At 45.5% G+C, this 20,223-nt stretch overlaps 1 protein-coding gene and 1 pseudogene across 1 annotated transcript in view; both read right to left on the bottom strand.

The window, feature by feature from the left end:
• LOC127529442 (odorant receptor 131-2-like) overlaps positions 1-20,223 on the bottom strand; it is a 442,990-nt gene that overhangs the window by 312,561 nt on the left and 110,206 nt on the right. The window lies entirely within an intron of this gene.
• The window catches only part of LOC114658434 (uncharacterized), a 24,908-nt pseudogene continuing 17,425 nt past the window's right edge, over positions 12,741-20,223 (bottom strand).

Raw genomic sequence — 20,223 nt, 5'->3', positions numbered from 1 at the left:
GGAGATTTCAGATCGCTTAGTGGGAGAATGAATTGAACAGTTAGTTGTCTCTGACGTACATAGGAACATTCTTTTGCAGCTGGCACATTCTCAAGTCTTGGGTGGTCACCTAGACGCTGACAAAACTAGGGATCGATTATCAAAATGATTTTATTGGCCGAATATGTGCAGGGATGTCGAACAGTTCTGTAGGTCCTGTCCTGACTGCCAGGTCATCTCTGCTCATAAGCCTCCTTAGGCTCCCCTTTCTCCTATGCCTATTTCAGATGTTCCCTTTCATCGGGTTGGGTTCGATATTGTTGGCCCTCTCCCTAAGAGTAAAAATGGGTATCAGTATATTCTTGTGGTGGTTGACTACGCAAAGCGATATCCTGAAGTGGCTGCTCTACAAAAAGCCAATTCCTCCAATATTGCCAAGGCTCTGTGTGAGATCTTTACTCGTACTGGTATCCCTAGTGAAATTTTAACTGATCAGGGCACACCTTTTACTTCTCGTGTTATGAAACAGCTATGTGACAGCGTTACCATTAAGAAGTTGAGTACCACTTTTTACCATCCACAGACGAATGGCATGACTGAGCGATTTAATAAGACTTTAAAACAGATGATCAGGTGAGCTGCTCATGATGATCCGACATCCTGGGACTCTGTCCTGCCTTTTCTTATGTTTGTAGTACGGGAATCGCCACAGGCGTCCACCGGCTTGCGTCTTTTTGAGTTGTTGTTTGTTAGGCGGCCATGGAGCATCTTGGATGTTATTTTTGAGGAATGGACAGGAATCCGGATGAAATCTCACGGATCAAGCTTTGTGGATCAGTTGATTTCATTGCAGGAAAAGATTTCTAAACTTTCTGCTATTGCTGTAGAGCATCAGCAAAGTGAACAAGAAACCAAGAAACGTCTATTTGATAGACGGTGTAAGCTCCATGAATTCAAACCTGGTGTTCGTGTTTTGGTTCTGATTCCTTCTGACTCGCACAAGTTCCTAGTGAAATGGCAGGGTCCTGCCATTATAGAGGAGCGTATGGGGCCAGTGAATTACAAGGTCAGAATACCAGGCCGGCGCAAACCATTGCGGATTTTGCATGTTAATCTCTTGATGGAGTGGCATGACCCTAAGGGATTTTGTGCTTTCTTGACTGCTGTCTCTCAGAGAGATGTTGCCATTAGTGACGATTTGACTGACTCGCAAAAAACAAAATTGTAATCTTTGATTGGATGGAACACATGTTTTTTCCACCCTGCTGGGCTTGACTCGCCTTGTGGAACATAGAAGCCAGTGTCAGGGTGCAGATGCGCCCATTTCGGATCCTGGAAGCGTGATGGAATGTTGTGCACGAAGAGGTCAAGCAAATGCTGCCGTTGGGTGTTATTCGTGAAAGTAAAAAAGTGATTGGTGCAGTCCAGTCGTATTAGTCCCAAAACTGGATGGTTCGGTTCTGTATCGATTTCAGGTGCTTCAATAAGGTCTGCAAATCTGATGCTTATCCAATGCCCCGTGTTGACGAGTTGTTGGAAAAACTGGGTCAGTTGTCCTATATCTCCACGCTGGATCTCATGAAAGGTTACTGGCAGGTGCCTCTTGAGGCTGACAATATATATAGTGGACAGTATGGGGCGCTCCAGACACAGGACACAAGTTAAGAGGACAAAGAAACTTTTTGTCCTTTGGAAAACTTTTCGCAACTGTACTGAAGGCCTTCTTAACAGAAGATTTCTCAGAGTGAGTGGCTGATCGTGCTGCAATGAAAACATGAATGTATGTGTGAGCCAAGCAACTGCAAAAAATATAATGCAGTTATTTTTAACACACTGTGAATAAGTCTGAATAAAACTGTTATTTTCACAAATGATTTTCATGCTGAAGAAGCTCATGGGTTGATCAGCCAAATTATATTTAGGATGATGTACTGACTACATCAACTTCTGTATGGACATTGTAGTTCCAGTAAGAACAGTATGCTGCTATGCTAACAACAAGCCATTGATTACATCAAGTGCTTTTTGAACCAGAAGAAAAGGGCTTTTAAAGGCAGTGATCAGCATGAGCTTAAGCGCATGCAGTAGGAACTCTGAGTCCAGCTCAGGGCGGCGAAGGAGCAGTACAGGAGAAAGCTGGAGCAGACGTTGCAGAATAACAGCATGAAGGAAGTGTGGGATGAAGATCATCACTGGCTGCAGCTCAAAGCGGGGTGCCACCTTCGAGAGAGATGTGGAGAGAGCAAACCAGATGAACAACTTCTTTAACAGGTTTGACCACCCTAATCCACTCTCACTTTCACCTCAGAGTACTGTACCCTCCATCCATCCTTCTGCTGATACCAGCATAGGACAGAGTTTCCCCCAACCCACAATTACAGCCACCCAAGTAAGCAGAGAGCTGAGGAGACTTTGTGCCAGCAAAGCAGTGGGTCCAAATGGAGTATCGCCACAACTGCTGAAGGCCTGTGTGTTGGAGCTGGGGAGTCCACTACAGTGCATCTTCAACCTGAGCCTGGAACAGGGGAGAGTCCCGAGGCTTTGGAAAACATCTTGCATCACCCCAGTCCCAAAGGTATCACATTCTAGTGAGCTGAATGACTTCCGGCCTGTCCCTCTGACATTGCATGTGATAAAAACCATGGAGTGGCTGCTGCTTCACCACCTGAGGCCACAGGTCTGCCATGCCCTCGACCCTCTGCAGTTCACATACCAGGAGAAGGGGGGAGCGGAGGATGCCATCATCTACATGCTACACCGATCCCTCTCCCACTTGAACAGAGGCAGTGGTGCTGTAAGTATTATGTTTCTGGACTTCTCTAGCGCCTTCAACACCATCCAACCTCTGCTCCTTAGGGACAAGCTGACAGAGATGGGAGTAGATTCATACGTGGTGGCATGGATCGTGGACTATCTTAAAGACAGACATCAGTATGTGCGTCTTGGGAACTGCAGGTCTAACATTGTGGTCAGCAACACAGGAGCACCGCAGAGAACTGTACTTTGTCCGGTCCTGTTCAGCCTATATACATCGGACTTCCAATACAACTCGGAGTCCTACCATGTGCAAAAGTTCGCTAACGACACTGCTATCGTGGCCTGCATCAGGTGTGGGCAGGAGGTGGAGTATAGGAACCTAATCAAGGACTTTGTTAAATGGTGCGACTCAAACCACCTACACCTGAACACCAGCAAAACCAAGGAGCTGGTGGTGGATTTTAGGAGGACCAGGCCCCTCATGGACCCTGTGATCATTAGAGGTGACTGTGTGCAGAGGGTGCAGACCTATAAATACCTGGGAGTGCAGCTGGATGATAAATTGGACTGGACTGCCAATACTGATGCTCTGTGTAAGAAAGGACAGAGCCGACTATACTTCCTTAGAAGGCTGGTGTCCTTCAACATCTGCAATAAGATGCTGCAGACGTTCTATCAGACAGTTGTGGCGAGCGTCCTCTTCTACGCGGTGGTGTGCTAGGGAGGCAGCATAAAGAAGACGGATGCCTCACACCTGGACAAACTAGTGAGGAAGGCAGGCTCTATTGTAGGCACGGAGCTAGACAGCTTGACATCCATGGCAGAGCAACGGGCACTGAGCAGGCTCCTGTCAATCATGAAGAATCCACTGCATCCACTGAACAGTATCATCTCCAGACAGAGGAGCAGCTTCAGCGACAGACTGCTGTCACTTTCCTGCTCCAATGACAGACTGAGGAGATTGTTCCTCCCCCACACTATGTGACTCTTCAATTCAATTCATAATTTACATTATGTAAAATTATTGTCTGTCTATATACCTACATTGTTGTCACTCTTTAATTTAATATTTTCTTTATCCGTATGCTGCTGCTGGAGTATGTGAATTTCCCCTTGGGATTAATAAAGTATCTATCTATCTATCTATCTATCTATCTATCTATCTATCTATCTATCTATCTATCTATCTATCTATCTATCTATCTATCTATCTATCTATCTATCTATCTATCTATCTATGTACATACTGTGGAGAGTATTTCGGTGATGCAGTTGTTTGCAGATTGCAATATAATGTTCAAGAGCCATCATAAGGACCAGATTCAGGGGAGTGTTGTAGGTTGTGGTAACTGCAATTGTCTTTAAAAAGTAGCAGTGTGACACTGGCATGATATAGGCAATCTCTTTCCAAATGTGCATGAAGATTGCAATACTAATTTCCAGCACATCATTCAGCACCATGTGGATAAATAATATGTAGGGAGAGTTCTCAGGGAATATGTGGTGTTTAAAAAACCCTGTAAGTAAGCATTCAATTGATATATTTGGTTATAATATAAAGGAGCAGAAATTTTCAGGATGGACTTGGTTTTGTTAGTGAAACCTGGAACAGACACTTCTGTTAACAAGTCTGGTGTTTCTGTGGAAAAACAAGTATGGGGTAAAAAGTGTATAGTTTAAGCGAGAGTATTTAGTGTTTCATTTAAACCTGCATTTTTTGAAACTGAAAAATATTTCTCAACTTTTTCTTTATTTATAAGATTTTGCTCCTTAAATGAAAGCCACCCAAAAAACCCCAATAAAACCCAAAATAAAATAACAAATATTGGAATTCCTACCAGCCATCCATTTGTATTCAACAACAAAACTAATCCAATACACAGTAAAGAGATGTAGTACTATCAACGCATTAGGCATTATGCTGGAATTTGCCTTGTATGGCATGTTAGATCATCACAGAACTCTCACACTCAAAGTCTCTCATACAGGGCTAATATAGAGTTGCAAACTACCCTTAGAAACACATTTTTAAAATGTGGAATAGAAAAGGTGGACCTGAACTAAAAACAATACAGACATTAACTGTGGAATGGTCTGCCTGCTACTGTAAGAGGTGCCCCTTCGGTCTCAGCTTTCAAATCCCGGCTGAAGACTCACTACTTCAGTTTAGCATATCCTGACTAGAGCTGCTGATTAACTGTACAGACTGCATCTCTGTTGTTTGTCATTAGCACTAAAATATAAGTAATATGATAGTTCTAATTTGTTACTAACCCTCACCTATTCTGTTCCTCTTCTCAGTACTCAAATGTGGCACTTGGTGCCACGGCCCACCTGCCAAGTTGTTTTGCTAGCCTAACGTAAAGTCATCCCTGATGGAGGATCGCAGGAATCGTAGGAAAGAGGGGTCCCTTCATCGGATTAGCGCTATTTCAGCTGTGGAATGGCCAAATGGGGGAGGCAGCTTGATGAATTAGGTCTCCAGGACTCTAATCAAATCCAAATCATATTATGTGAAATCATCTACTGTTAAATTCTACTCTGTACTTCTAAAACATTTATTTTTATACTGTATTGAGGATTTATTCTGTGTATTGTACTGTATTGTATTAACCCCCTTGTTTTTGACACCCACTGCACACCCAACCTACCTGGAAAGTTGTCTGTCTTTGAACTGCCTTTCCCAAGGTTTCTTCCATTTTTTACCTACAAGGGTTTTTTTGGGAGTTTTTTCTTGTCTTCTTAGAGTCAAGGCTGGGGGCTGTCAAGAGGCAGGGCCTGTTAAAGCCCATAGCGGCACTTCTTATGTGATTTTGGGCTATACAAAAAATAAATTGTATTGTACTGTATTGTATTGTAAGAATGTCTAAACCCAGGCCATTAGATGTTGGATTCAAACTAAATACTCAGGAAGTAAGAAGCAGCAATATTAGTCACTGTGTCTCTTTGCTGTGTGTTTAAAGTCTTTTGAGTTAAGTTTATAGTAATATTGATATTACTGACAATAATAAAATTCAGCTTTACTTAAAAATATATATATTTTTATTAGACTTGAGACCCAGATTCTAATCAAGACTATTTTGTTCTTTGTTCCTAAAATGCAACAGTCTTGTTTTTCTATCTTTCAATACCAAAAAGTACTCTTCCATGTATAAGCTTTCAAAAATTAATATCTGTAGTACTAGGGTGTTGTACTGTGTTAGCCATTAAAAATGTAGAGAAAAGCCAAGCAAAATGACACCTTTTATTGGCTAACTAGAAAGATTACAATATGCAAGCTTTCGAGGCAACTCAGGCCTGAGTTGCCTCGAAAGCTTGCATATTGTAATCTTTCTAGTTAGCCAAAAATTAATATGAAACAATGCAATTTTTTCTCATAGAAGTCACCGGAAATGAGCAGATCTGTGATATCAATAGTCTAGTAATGATCTGGGGCCATGTGTGTAAACAGTGCCTATGCACAAAAATGTTGAGTATACCCGTTTCCACGCTCACATGGTGATGTCCATCCATCCACCCATCCATCCATCCATCCATCCATCCTCTTCCGCTTATCCGAGATCAGGTCGCGGGGGCGGCAGCTTGAGCAGAGATACCCAGACTTCCCTCTTCTTCTAGCTCTTCTAGGGGAATCCCAAGGTGTTCCCAGGCCAGCCGAGAGACATAGTCCCTCCAGCATGTCCTGGGTCTTCCCTGGGGCCTCCTCCCGGTTAGACATGCCCGGAACACCTCACCAGGGAGGCATCCAGGAGGCATCCTGATCAGATGCCCAAGCCACCTCATTTGACTCCTCTCAATGCGGAGGAGCAGCAGTTCTACTCTGAGCCTCTCCCCGATGACTGAGCTTCTCACCCTATCTTTAAGGGAAAGCCCAGATACCCAGCGGAGGAAACTCATTTCAGCCGCTTGAATTCGCGATCTCGTTCTTTCGGTCACTACCCATAGCTCATGACCATAGGTGAAGGTAGGAACATAGATCAACTGGTAAATTGAGAGCTTTGCCTTTCAGCTCAGCTCCTTTTTCACCACGACAGACCGATGCAGAGCCCGCATCACTGCGGATGCCGTACCGATCCACCTGTTGATCTCATGTTCCATTCTTCCCTCACTCGTGAACAAGATCCCGAGATACTTGAACTCCTCCACTTGGGGCAGAATCTCACCCCCAACCCTGAGAGGGCACGCCATCCTTTTCCAGCTGAGGACCATGGTCTCGGATTTGGAGGTGCTGATTTCCATCCCAGCTGCTTCACACTCAGCTGCGAACTGATCCAGAGAGAGCTGAAGGTCACGGCCTGATGAAGCAAACAGGACAACATCATCTGCAAAAAACAGTGACCAAATCCTGAGTCCACCAAACCGGACCCCCTCAACACCCTGGCTGCACCTAGAAATTCTGTCCATAAAAGTTATGAACAGAATCGGTGACAAAGGGCAGCCCTGGTGGAGTCCAACTCTCACTAGAAACGGGTTCGACTTACTGCCAGCAATGCGGACCAAGCTCTGACACCGGTTGTACAGGGACCGAACAGCCCTTATCAGGGGGTCCGGTACCCCATACTCTTGGAGTACCCCCCACAGGATTCCCCGAGGGACAGGGTCGAACGCCTTTTCCAAGTCCACAAAACACATGTAGACTGGTTGGGCAAACTCCCATGCACCCTCCAGGACTCTGCTAAGGGTGTAGAGCTGGTCCACTGTTCCGCGACCAGGACGAAAACCACACTGTTCCTCCTGAATCCGAGGTTCGACTATCCGATGGACTCTTATCTCCAGAACCCCTGAGGGGGACCTTAAAGAGGGGGACCATCACCCCAGTCTGCCAGTCCAGAGGCACTGTCCCTGATGTCCATGCGATGTTGCAGAGGCATGTCAACCAAGACAGTCCTACAACATCCAGAGCCTTGAGGAACTCCGGGCGTCTCTCATCCACCCCCGGGAGTCCACCTCCGAGTCCCCAGGCTCTGCTTCCTCATTGGAAGGCATGTTAGTGGGATTGAGGAGGTCTTCGAAGTACTCCCCCCACCGACCCACAACGTCCCGAGTCGTGGTCAGCAGCGCACCATCCCCACCATATACAATGTTGACACTGCACTGCTTCCCCCTCCTGAGACGCCGGATGGTGGACCAGAATCTCCCTGAAGCCGTCCAAAAGTCATTCTCCATGGCCTCCCCAAACTCCTCCCACACCCGAGTTTTTGCCTCAGCAACCACCGAAGCCAAATTCCGCTTGGTCTGCCGGTACCTATCAGCTGCCTCCTGAGTCCCACAGGACAAAAGGGTCCTGTAGGACTCCTTCATCTTGACAGCATCCCTCACCGCCGGTGTCCACCAACGGGTTCGGGGATTGCCCCCACGACAGACACCGACCACCTTACGGCCACAGCTCCGGTCAGCCGCCTCAACAATAGAGGCACGGAACATGGCCCATTCGGACTCCCTCCCTCGGGATGTGGTCAAAGTTCTGCTGGAGGTGGGAGCTGAAGCTACTTCTGACAGGGGACTCTGTCAGATGTTCCCAGCAGACCCTCACAACATGTTTGGCCCTACCAGGCCTGACCGGCATCCTCCCCCACCATCGAAGCCAACTCACCACCAGGTGGTGATCAGTTGACAGCTCCGCCCCTCTCTTCATCCGAGTGTTCAAGACATGTGACCGCAGGTCCGACGACACGATCACAAAGTCGATCATCGAAATGAGGCCTAGGGTGTCCTGGTGCCAAGTGAACATATAAACACCCCTATACTTGAACATTGTGTTCATTATGGATAATCCATGACAAGCACAGAAGTCCAATAACAAAACACCGCTCGGGTTCAGATCGGGGGGGCCATTCCTCCCAATCACGCCCTTCCAGGTCTCACTGTCATTGCCCACGTGAGCATTGAAGTCTCCCAGCAGAACGAGGGAGTCCCCAGAAGGTATGCCCTCTAGCACCCCCTCCAGGAACTCCAAAAAGGATGGGTACTCCAAACTGCTGTTTGGCGCATACAGTAATCCCTCGCTACTTCGCGGTTCACTTTTCGACGGATTCATGACTTCGCGGGTTTTTAAATACAAGTGATTGCCCGCCTATCACGGAAGCTATGTTCCAGACCCATCAGCAACAGGAGCAAATCCACGATATAGAAAGACCATATAAATAAACATTTTTATAGTTTAAGCCTTAAAATACCCATCCCACATGCTTTAAACACATGTAAACTTATAAAACACACTTTGTTAACACATATGATATGTGGATGTCGGGCTAAGGATATGAGTAACATCTCACTATTATAAAACATTTTAACTTCATGCAAGACAAGACAGTGAGACAAGAAAATTGGTGATGTACAGGCTTTTAAATTATTGACACGCAGAGCGACAAGCAGCACAAAGCCAGCACAAAGTCCACTTCTCCTTAGCGTTCATTCAGCTCCCCACCCCGTTGACAATGCGAAGTGGCAGGAGCGTACTGCGCTTCCGGGGAGGGGGGGTTTGAGCGAAGGTGCGTTCAGCTCTCACACACCCACACACACACACACACACTCCTCCTCCTCCTTCCGAACGCGCAGAGCGACAAGCAGGCATTTTGGCAGAAGCAGCACAAAGTCCATTTCTGCTCAGCGTGAGTTCAGCTGCCCCCCTTCACAAAGCGAGTGCAGACACATTGACGTCTGATCGCTGCGTGCAGTGTGCAGTGTTGGTCTGAGGTGTTTAAGAATGTAGAAAGTGTTTAAGAGCATAGGAAGTGGTTATAAGAGCGTGGGAAAGGTTAACAAGAGAGTGAGAAAGGTTTATAAGAGTGTGGGAAGGGTTTATAAAGCCTTAAAATATGTATAAATAATAAAATAAATATAGGTCGCTACTTCGCGGATTTTCACCTATCGCGGGGGGCTCTGGAACGTAACCCCCGCGATAGGTGAGGGATTACTGTACACGCAAACAACAGTTAGGACCCGTCCACCCACCTGAAGGTGGAGAGAGGCTACCCTCTCGTCCACCGGGGTAAACCCCAATGAACAGGCTCCAAGTCGGGGGGCAATAAGTATGCCCACACCCACTCGGCGCCTATCACCAGGGGCAACTCCAGAGTGGTAGAGAGTCCAGCCCCTCACAAGGAGATTGGCTCCAGAGTCCAAGCTGTGCTTCAAGGTGAGTCCGACTATATCTAACCAGAACCTCTTGACCTTGCGCACTAGCTCAAGCTCCTTCCCACGTCCCAAGAGCCAGTTTCTGTAGCTGAGGATCGGACCGCCAAGGTCCCCGCCTTCAGCCACCACCCAACTCACACTGCACCTGACCTCCTTTGCCCCTCCCATAGGTGGTGAGCCCATGGGAAGGGGGACCCACATTGCCTCTTCGGGTTGTGCCTGGCTGAGCCCCATGGGTGCAGGCCCGGCCACCAGGCGCTCGCCATTGAGCCCCACCTCCAGGCCTGGCTCCAGAGGGGGGCCCCGGTGACCTGCGTCTGGGCGAGGGAAAAGCCATCTAGAGTTTTCATTCATCATAGAAGGTTTGTTGAACTGCTCTTTGTCTCATCCCTCACCTAGGACCAATTTGCCTTGTGTGGCCCTACCATTGGATCATTGGGACACACAAACCCCTCCACCACGATAAGGTGGCGGTTCAAGGAGGGGACATTGCAATGTATAAAAAATAAACTTGGTGTAAAGCCACGCACATTTTCATGCAAGTTCTCCGCTCAGTTTTGGAAACTGGCAGCACCCAGCGTCAAAGCAGTGCTTTTGTTCCAGTGTGGTTTCCCTTTCTTTTTTAGATCCACATTCCTGATGCGGCTTTATCATATACACGAAATTAACTGCATATTGTTTATTAGTTTAAGGCATCTGATTGTAATTAACCTGTAACAATGTAATGGTCCACGGAATGACCAAACTATGCCAAATACCATAGCTGCTTTTGGATTTTTACTCTCACTGCACCTTCTTCTTCTTCTTCTTTCAGCTGCTTCTGTTAGGAGATGCCACAGTGGATCATCTTTTTCCATATTACTCTCATTGCACCACTCGGAGTATTTATATCACTGTATTATCGGTATACAGCATCAAGCACACGCTGCCTCAGCCATGCTGTCTATTTGAACTGTTCCCATACGACAAATGCTTCAGAGCCTTTCCTGTATGGACCTTGTGGTTCAGAAACAGTTTCATCTCAAGAACTATAAATGCAATCAATCAGTTCATCAAGTGCTCCTTGTAGAACTGTTTGTACAGTGGAACCTCAGTTCACGACCATAATTCGTTCCAAACCTCTGGTCGTAAAACGAATTGGTCGTGAACCGAAGCAATTTCCCCATAGGATTGTATGTAAATACAATTAATCCGTTCCAGACTGTACGAACTGTATGTAAATATATTTTTTAAAATATTTTTTAAGCACAAATATAGTTATTACACCATAGAATGCACAGTGCAATAGTAAACTAATGTAAAAACACTGACACAAACACCCAGGCTCCCTGCTCAGCTGCACGTGCAGGCTCGCTCTCAGCTGCACGCGCTCGCTCTCTCTCTCTCTCTCATCAGCACACGAGCCTGCTCTCTCTCTCTCTGTAACATTGCAGCAGTTCGCGTTATAGCCTTACAACCCGATCGTTGTATAAACACTTTTTTTTTATGAGTTTTAAGCACAGGGTGAAAAAAAGGAACATTTGAACAAATCCGAACTTTATTTAAAAACAAACCACAAGCAACCAAGAAAATAATATTGCAGGAGTTCGTGCCCGATCGCTGTATAAACACTTTTTTTAATGAGTTTTAAGCACTGGGGAAAAAAAGGTACATTTGAAAAATCTGTAATACAAAAACTAACCATAAACCACCAAGAAAACTAACCTTGCATGAGTCGAGGTCTGGCATGAAGTGAGGAGAAAATGGGTGGACAGGAGGTTACAGTTTTGAGGGAGATGGAGGGATGTTTTCTCTCTTGTGATTTCTTGGATTTCTGGTGTTTTTAGCTGTTTAGCTGGTGGGAGTGAAAGCCTCATGCAGCTATTCCAAAAACAAAGTCCGTGTGACCGAACCCTTCGTGTTTGCCCTCCACATCACTGGCAGTCTGGCTTTGTTTACATTGTGCTGTTTGAAAGCATGAGGGTTCTCAAATTGGTAAATGAGTAAACTGGTAAACAGTTTTTCCACCTCTTCCAGCACTTGGGGCCTCTGCCTGGTTAACGCTGTAACTCCTTTTGCAACATCAGCTGCTTTAATAGATTCTTTCTGCTTTAGAATAGTCGAAATCGTAGGTTTTGACTTCTTGTACTCTGCAGCAAGATCAGTAACACGAACGCCACGCTCATACTTTTCAATAATTTCTTTCTTTACTTCGATTTCAATTTTCTGCAAAACTTTCTTCGCACCACACTTCACTTGCTTAGAAGTCATAGTTAACTGCAAAAGCACACGAAATACTGTAGAGCACAAAGAGTTCACAGGTAAAGCACGCACGTCTGACTGAGAACAATGAAAAGGGAGAGGCTGAACACGTGCTTAAATACAGTAATCGGCGCATACGAAGCAGAAGGGAAATGAAATAGACCACAAAGAGTTCACAGCGAAAGCACGCATGCAGGCACGTGCAAGCACGCACGTCTGACCGAGAATAATGCAACACATGCGGAAATCATCGGCACGCACAAACCGAAAGGGAAACTGGCTTGTTCGTATACCGAGTCCGTGGTCGTGAACCGAGGCAAAAGTTTGGCGAACTTTTTGGTCGTAAACCGAGTTGTACGTGTACCGAGGCGTTCGGGAACTGAGGTTCCACTGTACTTATAAGTACAATTACCTCACTGTAAACTTGCGATACAGTTATAATATTGCCCAACCTGAGCCACTTTATAAAGCGTGTATTTACATATGATGACAATATCATTTTTAAGATGAAATGCAGCAAAATATGTTTATTACATTATACTATATAAGAAACATCACCTGGATGCACTAGGATGTATCATCAGTGATGTGACCTGAGGTCATCAGGGGTTTCTGGTCTTACTACATCATACACCCTTGCTCAGATGACCCAGCCGGGGTTGATCAATTCCCAACTTGCATCCCAGTAGCGATCCATTGATCAGCCCTCTTTATCCAAAGCCACCTTGATGCTTTCTCTGTGGCTTCACTTGTGGATTTAATGGCCCTCTTTATGGCAGCTCCTGTTATGCCCAGCCGTGTGAGGACTCTGTAGAGTAAGTGTCCTGCAAATCCTCTGCACCCAACTTCTATGGGCTCATAGATTACCCTCCAGCCTCGGTCCCTGCACTCCTCCACCAGCTCCTGGTACTTAGCGCGTTTCCTCTCGTTAGCTTCCTTGATACGCTCTTCCCAGGGCACTGTCAGTTCCAGCATGATCAGCTGGTTTGAGGCCTCAGAGGTAATGATCATGTATGGCCAGAGTGAGGTTGTTACGATTTACTGTGGGAACTTCAGCTGCTTTCCCAAGCCAGCCTGCAGGTGCCAGTCACAGGCTGTGTGGAAGAAGCCTGTTATTACTGCCTTTGCCTAGGATTGCTCTCCCTCTTTAACGAAGGTAACTGGCTTCTTTGAGCTGTGGAGGAGTTTGCTTGTGTTGATGGCTGAAGCCAAGCTTTCAGCAGCTGCCTTGAGCACTTTGTCATTTTGCCACCAGTAGTGGCCATCTGCCAGAGCCTTAGGGCCGCTGCTGAGTAGATGTTCTAGAGAGCCTCTTCCTGAACAAAGTGAACAGAAGGGTGTCTCGCACTTCCCCCAGATGTGGAGGTTTGCTGGGCTTGGCAGGGCATCGTAGACCGTTTGCGCCAGGAACCAGACACGAAAGAAATCTCCCAGCATGATGTCTGACCAGGTGATCCTTCGCTGGAGAGTACTCTGTCACCTTGTCCACGCACCCTGTTGCCGGAGTCCTACCACCCTGCTCACTCTCTTTTCCCCCATCCCTGCTCAGACTTCTTCCTAGAGTAGATGGATTCTCTCCTTGCCCTGGGCCTTGCTGACCTGGGTCTTTGGGAAGTAGCCCAGACCTGCTCTACCTGTTGCCACGGTGCCCACCAGAGCCTTCTGTCTCAGGCGTGACTCTGCCACCTCCAGAGCCGTCTACGCCCTCCATTTCCTGCCTGTCCTCACCACAATGCCAGCTGCTGACACCTTACAATCCTTGGAGTCCCTGTATTGTAGGGCTTCTCTGGTGCGTGCCACCATGAATTGTTCAGTGAGGCCGCTAAATGGTAGCCGCAGGATGTTACTTGTCCCATACAGTGCTGTGCTGGTGAGGCTGCATGGGAGTCCCAGCCACCTCTGAAGAAAGCTACTGATCTTCTTTTCAAGGGACTCAGCTGTTGAAAACGGGACTGCATATACCAGCACAGGCCATTGGACTTGGAGCAGGATTGAGTGCTGATGATAGATAGATAGATAGATAGATAGATAGATAGATAGATAGATAGATAGATAGATAGATAGATAGATAGATAGATAGATAGATAGATAGATAGATAGATAGATAGATACTTTATTAATCCCAAGGGGAAATTCACATTAGATAGATAGATAGATACTTTATGAATGATAGATCTAGGATTTAAACCTACCAGGCAGGCCAGACCTATCAACCTTGATGAGCCACGTCCCAAGATCCTGGGTGGACTTCTGAATGGCAGCTGTGTCTTTTAGACTTGAGTTAAAGACTTTCCCCAAACTCTTGACTGGCTGGTCTATGATGGATGGGATGACTATTCCCACGATAGCAAATTGGTACTTATCAGTCACCTTCCCCTTCTTTAGCACCATGGACCTTGACTTGGAAGGCTTAAAACTCATCCTTGCCCATGTGTTGGCTGCAGCTCGAAGCGGGGAGCCTCCATCCAGAGAGACAGGGAGAAAGCAAACCTGATGAACAACTTTTTTAACAGGTTTAACCACCCTAACCCACTCTCACTCTCACCTCAGAGTACTGCATCCTCCATCCATCCTTCTGATGATGCTAGCATAGGAGAGAGTTTTCCCCCACCCACAATTACAGCCGCCCAGGTAAGCAGAGCGCTGAGGAGACTTTGTGCCAGCAAAGCAGTGGGTCCAGATGGAGTATCGCCACGACTGTTGAAGGCCTGTGCGTTGGAGTTGGGGAGTCATCTACAGCACATCTTCAGTCTGAGCCTGGAACAGGGGAGAGTCCCAAGGCTATGGAAAACATCTTGCATCGCCCCAGTCCCAAAGGTATCATGTCCTAGTGAGCTGAATGACTTCAGGCCTGTTGCCCTGACATCACTTGTAATGAAGACCATGGAGCGGCTGCTGATTCACCACCTGAGGCCACAGGTCCACCACGCCCTCAACCCTCTGCAGTTCGCATACCAGGAGAAGGTGGGAGTGGAGGATGCCATCATCTACATGCTACACCGATCCCTCCCCCACTTGGACAGAGGCAGTGGTGCAGTAAGAATTATGTTTCTGGACTTCTCTAGCGCCTTCAACACCATCCAACCTCTGCTCCTTAGGGACAAGCTGACAGAGATGAGAGTAGATTCATACCTGGTGTATTGGATCATGAACTATCTTACAGAAAGACCTCAGTATGTGCGTCTCGGGAACTGCAGGTTTGACATTGTGGTCAGCAGCACAGGAGTGCCACAGGGAACTGTGCTTTCTCCACTCCTGTTCAGCCTATATACATAGGACTTCCAATACAACTCAGAGTCCTGCCACGTGCAAATGTTTTCTGACGACCCTGCTATCGTGGGCTGCATCAGGAGTGGGCAGGAGGAGGAGTATAGGAACCTAATCAAGGACTTTGTTAAATGGTACGACTCAAACCACCTACAACTGAACACCAGCAAAACCAAGGAGCTGGTGGTGGATTTTAGGAGGCCCAGGACCCTCACGGACCCTGTGATCATCAGAGGTGACTGTGTGCAGAGAGTGCAGACCTATAAATACCTGGGAGTGCAACTGGATGATAAATAAATTGGACTGGATTGCCAATACTGATGCTCTGTGCAAGAGAGGACAGAGCTGACTATACTTCCTTAGAAGGCTGGCATCCTTCAACATCTGCAATAAGATGCTGCAGATGTTCTATCAGACGGTTGTGGTGAGCGCCCTCTTCTATGCGGTGGTATGCTGGGGAGGCAGCATAAAGAAGAGGAACGCCTCATGCCTGGACAAACTGGCGAGGAAGGCAGGCTGTGTTTGACATCTGTGGCGGAGTGGCAAGTGCTGAGCAGGCTCCTGTCAGTCATGGAGAATCCACTGCATCCACTGAACAGTATCATCTCCAGACACAGGAGCAGCTTCTGCGACAGACTGCTGTCACTGTCCTGCTCCACTGACAGACTGACTAGATCGTTCCGCCCCCACATTAGGCGACTCTTCAGTTCCACCAGTTGGGGGTAAACATTAACATTATACATTGGTATTGACTGTTATACCTGCCTCACACTCTCCACCTTGCATTTTTTAACTTGCACTGCATTTTTATCACTCTTTAATTAATATTGTTTTAATCAGTATGCTGCTGCTGGAGTATGTGAATTTCCCCTTGGGGATTAATAAAGTTCTATCTATCTATCTATCTATCTATCTATCTATCTATCTATCTATCTATCTATCTATCTATCTATCTATCTATCTATCTATCTATCTATCTATCTATCTATCTATCTATCTGATGAGTCTCTCAAGTCCTTGTAGGATCCACCTGCTCCCTGGGACAGATGTTGTCGTGATGGTTACATCATCCGTATAGGCTCTTATCGGGGGCTGTGGTACACCCGACTTAGTCAGGTACCCTCTGCATTCTACCTCAGCTGACTTGACCACCATATTAATGCCAAGGGCAAAAAGAATAACGGAGATGGCGCACCCTGTTATTATTCCCTTGCGAAGTCGATGTCAGTCTGATATTTCGAACGCAAAAGTGACCCTTATCCTGAAGTTGTTATAGAAATCCAGGATCAGATCCTTGATTTTCCTGGGAACATGGCGGCTATGTACTGCGAGTTCCACCAGCTTGTGTGGTATAGATGCCTAGGCATTGGCCAGGTCCAACCACAACACAGCAAGGTCACCTCTGTTTTCATGAGACTCTCTGATAAGCTGAGTTACCACACCTGTGTGTTCCAGGCAGCCAGGGACTGCAGGAATACCCCCTATCTGGACTGAGAGGTTGATGTAGTTATTCTTGAGGAGGAACTCTGTCAGTCCTTGGGATATGATGCTAAAAAACACCTTTCCTTCTACATTCAGCAGGGAGATCATTCGGAACTGGCCGATGTTCCTGGAATTCTCCTCTTTATTACATTACTAGCAAAATACCCGCGCTTTGCAGCGGAGAAGTAGTGTGTTAAAGAGGTTTTGAAAAAGTAAAGGAAACATTTTAAAGATAACGTAACATGATTGTCAATGTAATTGTGTTGTCATTGTTATGAGTGTTGCTGTCATATATATATATACACATATATACACATATATTATATATATATACACATATTATATAATAATAATAAATAATAATTCATTACATTTATATATATATACACACATATACATATACACATATATATATATATAATATATGCGTATATATATATATATATATATATATAATATATATACACATATATTATATATATATATATAATATATATATACACACACATATATATATATAATACTAGCAAAATACCCGCGCTTTGCAGCGGAGAAGTAGTGTGTTAAAGAGGTTATGAAAAACTAAAGGAAACATTTTAAAAATAACGTAACATGATTGTCAATGTAATTGTGTTGTCATTGTTATGAGTGTTGCTGTCATATATATACAGTGATCCCTCACTATATCGCGCTTCGCCTTTCGCGGCTTCACTCCATCGCGGATTTTATATGTAAGCATATTTAAATATATATCGCGGATTTTTCGCTGCTTCGCGGGTTTCTGCGGACAATGGGTCTTTTAATTTCTGGTACATGCTTCCTCAGTTGGTTTGCCCAGTTGATTTCATACAAGGGACGCTATTGGCAGATGGCTGAGAAGCTATCCAGCTTTCTCTCTCTCTCTCTCTCTCTTGCGCTGACGTAGGTGGTGTGAGGGGGGGGCTGTGTGCAGCTGCTTCCTGAAGGACATGCTGCACGGAGCTTCGCATACTTAAAAGCTCAAAGGGCACGTATTAATTTTTTTATCTGTCTCTCTCTATCTCTCTCTCTCTCTCTTCCTGCTCCTGACAGAGGGGGTGTGAGCTGCCGCCCTTCAACAGCTTTGTACCGGCGGTGCTTCGCATACTTAAAAAGCCAAAAAGCCCTATTGATTTTTTTTTGACTGCTTGCTTTTGCACTCCTTTGAAAAGGAAGATATGTTTGCATTCTTTTAATTGTGAGACAGAACTGTCATCTCTGTCTTGTCATGGAGCACAGTTTAAACTTTTGAAAAAGAGACAAATGTTTGTTTGCAGTGTTTGAATAACGTTCCTGTCTCTCTACAACCTCCTGTGTTTCTGCGCAAATCTGTGACCCAAGCATGACATTCTAAAAATAACCATATAAACATATGGTTTCTACTTCGTGGATTTTCCTATTTCGCGGGTGGCTCTGGAACGCAACCCCCGCGATGGAGGAGGGATTACTGTATATACATACATATACACATATATTATATATATATTTATATATATTATATATATATTGGCGCAGTGGTAGCGCTGCTGCCTCGCAGTTAGGAGACCCGGGTTCGCTTCCCGGGTCCACCCTGCGTGGAGTTTGCATGTTCTCCCCGTGTCTGCGTGGGTTTCCTCCGGGCGCTCCAGTTTCCTCCCACAGTCCAAAGACATGCAGGTTAGGTGGATTGGTGATTCTAAATTGGCCCTATTGTGTGCTTGGTGTGTGGGTGTGTTTGTGTGTGTCCTGCGGTGGGTTGGCACCCTGCCCAGGATTGGTTCCCTGCCTTGTGCCCTGTGTTGCTGGGATTGGCTCCAGCAGACCCCTGTGACCCTGTGTTCGGATTCAGCGGGTTGGAAAATGGATGGATGGATATATAAACATATATTATATATATATATATATACCCATATTATATATATATATATATATATATATGTGTGTATATATATATATATACATACATATATATATATGTGTGTATATATATCTATAATAATAAAAGGCAAAGCCCTCACTGACTGACTCACTCACTCACTGACTCACTCATCACTAATTCTCCAACTTCCCGTGTAGGTGGAAGGCTGAAATTTGGCAGGCTCATTCCTTACAGCTTACTTACAAAAGTTAGGCAGGTTTAATTTTGAAATTCAAAGCGTAATGGTCATAACTGGAACATATTTTTTGTCCATACACTGTAATGGAGGAGACGGAGTCACGTATCGCGTCATCACGCCTCCTACGTAATCACGTGAACTAAAAACAAGGAAGACATTTACAGCACGAGTCACACGCGGGAACGAAGGTAAATGACGATAATTTTTGACTGTCTTTTAATACTGTGTAAGCATACATATTAACACATGTGCAATTAAACGTGTGCATTTACGGGGTGATTTCTCAGGCTTAAAAGCTCACCTTTATCAAACGCGGGAAGAAAGGTAACTGACGTTGTTCACTGTCTTTTTAATACTGTGTAACCATACATATTAACACATGTCCAATTAAACGTGTGCATTTACGGGGTGATTTCTCAGGTTTAAAAGCTCGCCTTTTACTAAAAAGGTAAATGCAAAACTATTTTCAATCAGTTTATTGAAACGCTCCCGTTAAGGATTGCAATAACATATTCGCGAGATAAAAGAACGAAGTAGGGGGAAATGGAGGAACAGCCGCAAACAGCGAAGAGCAAAAAATTAATTAACAATTGAGAACGGAGCGAGTTAAGCATACAAGCATGTTCATAATGGGAAACAAAGCACGGTGTAAAACGTAAGTTTCAATTAAGTTTATAGAAACGCTCCCCGCTGCGGATTGCAATAACATATTCGCGAGATAAAAGTTTAATGAGAAGACACGAGGTATAAACGAACCACACGCCGTGGCGCAACGTTAGGGGCAACAGTTTCAACCATTCTATGATCTGCTTCTCGCAACTGAAAGATGGCACATGGCGGATGTTAGCCGACTTGCTGACCGCAACGTTAGGGGCTTCAACTATGGCGCTGACGCCACATCTCAGTGCCAATACTTTGCAGACTGGACTTAAAAGACAAGCCCTCCTCACTGGACAGTTAAAAAACACCAATCAAACTAACGATGACATCAAGTATTACCCAATCCAAAGTAGGAAAGGAGGCATCTTCATAAAATGCGTGTGGGATGATTTGCATGAGACGCTGCTTTAAAAAAAAAATGATAAAAAAAATACGGGATAAATCCCGTCCAGTATTGATTCAAAACGGGACGCGCAATTTCATTCTCAAACGCGGCACGATTCCGTATTTTAAAGGACGGGTGGCAACCCTACAGTGCCAGGTAACCACCCATACAATCAGATTGTGATTCAGACTAGGAATGCAA

Source organism: Erpetoichthys calabaricus, chromosome 10, assembly GCF_900747795.2.
Source record: "Erpetoichthys calabaricus chromosome 10, fErpCal1.3, whole genome shotgun sequence".
In the NCBI taxonomy this organism is placed as follows: Eukaryota; Metazoa; Chordata; class Cladistia; order Polypteriformes; family Polypteridae; genus Erpetoichthys; species Erpetoichthys calabaricus.
The sequence above is the reverse complement of the archived record's forward strand: the minus strand, read 5'-3'. Positions and strand labels throughout refer to the sequence as shown.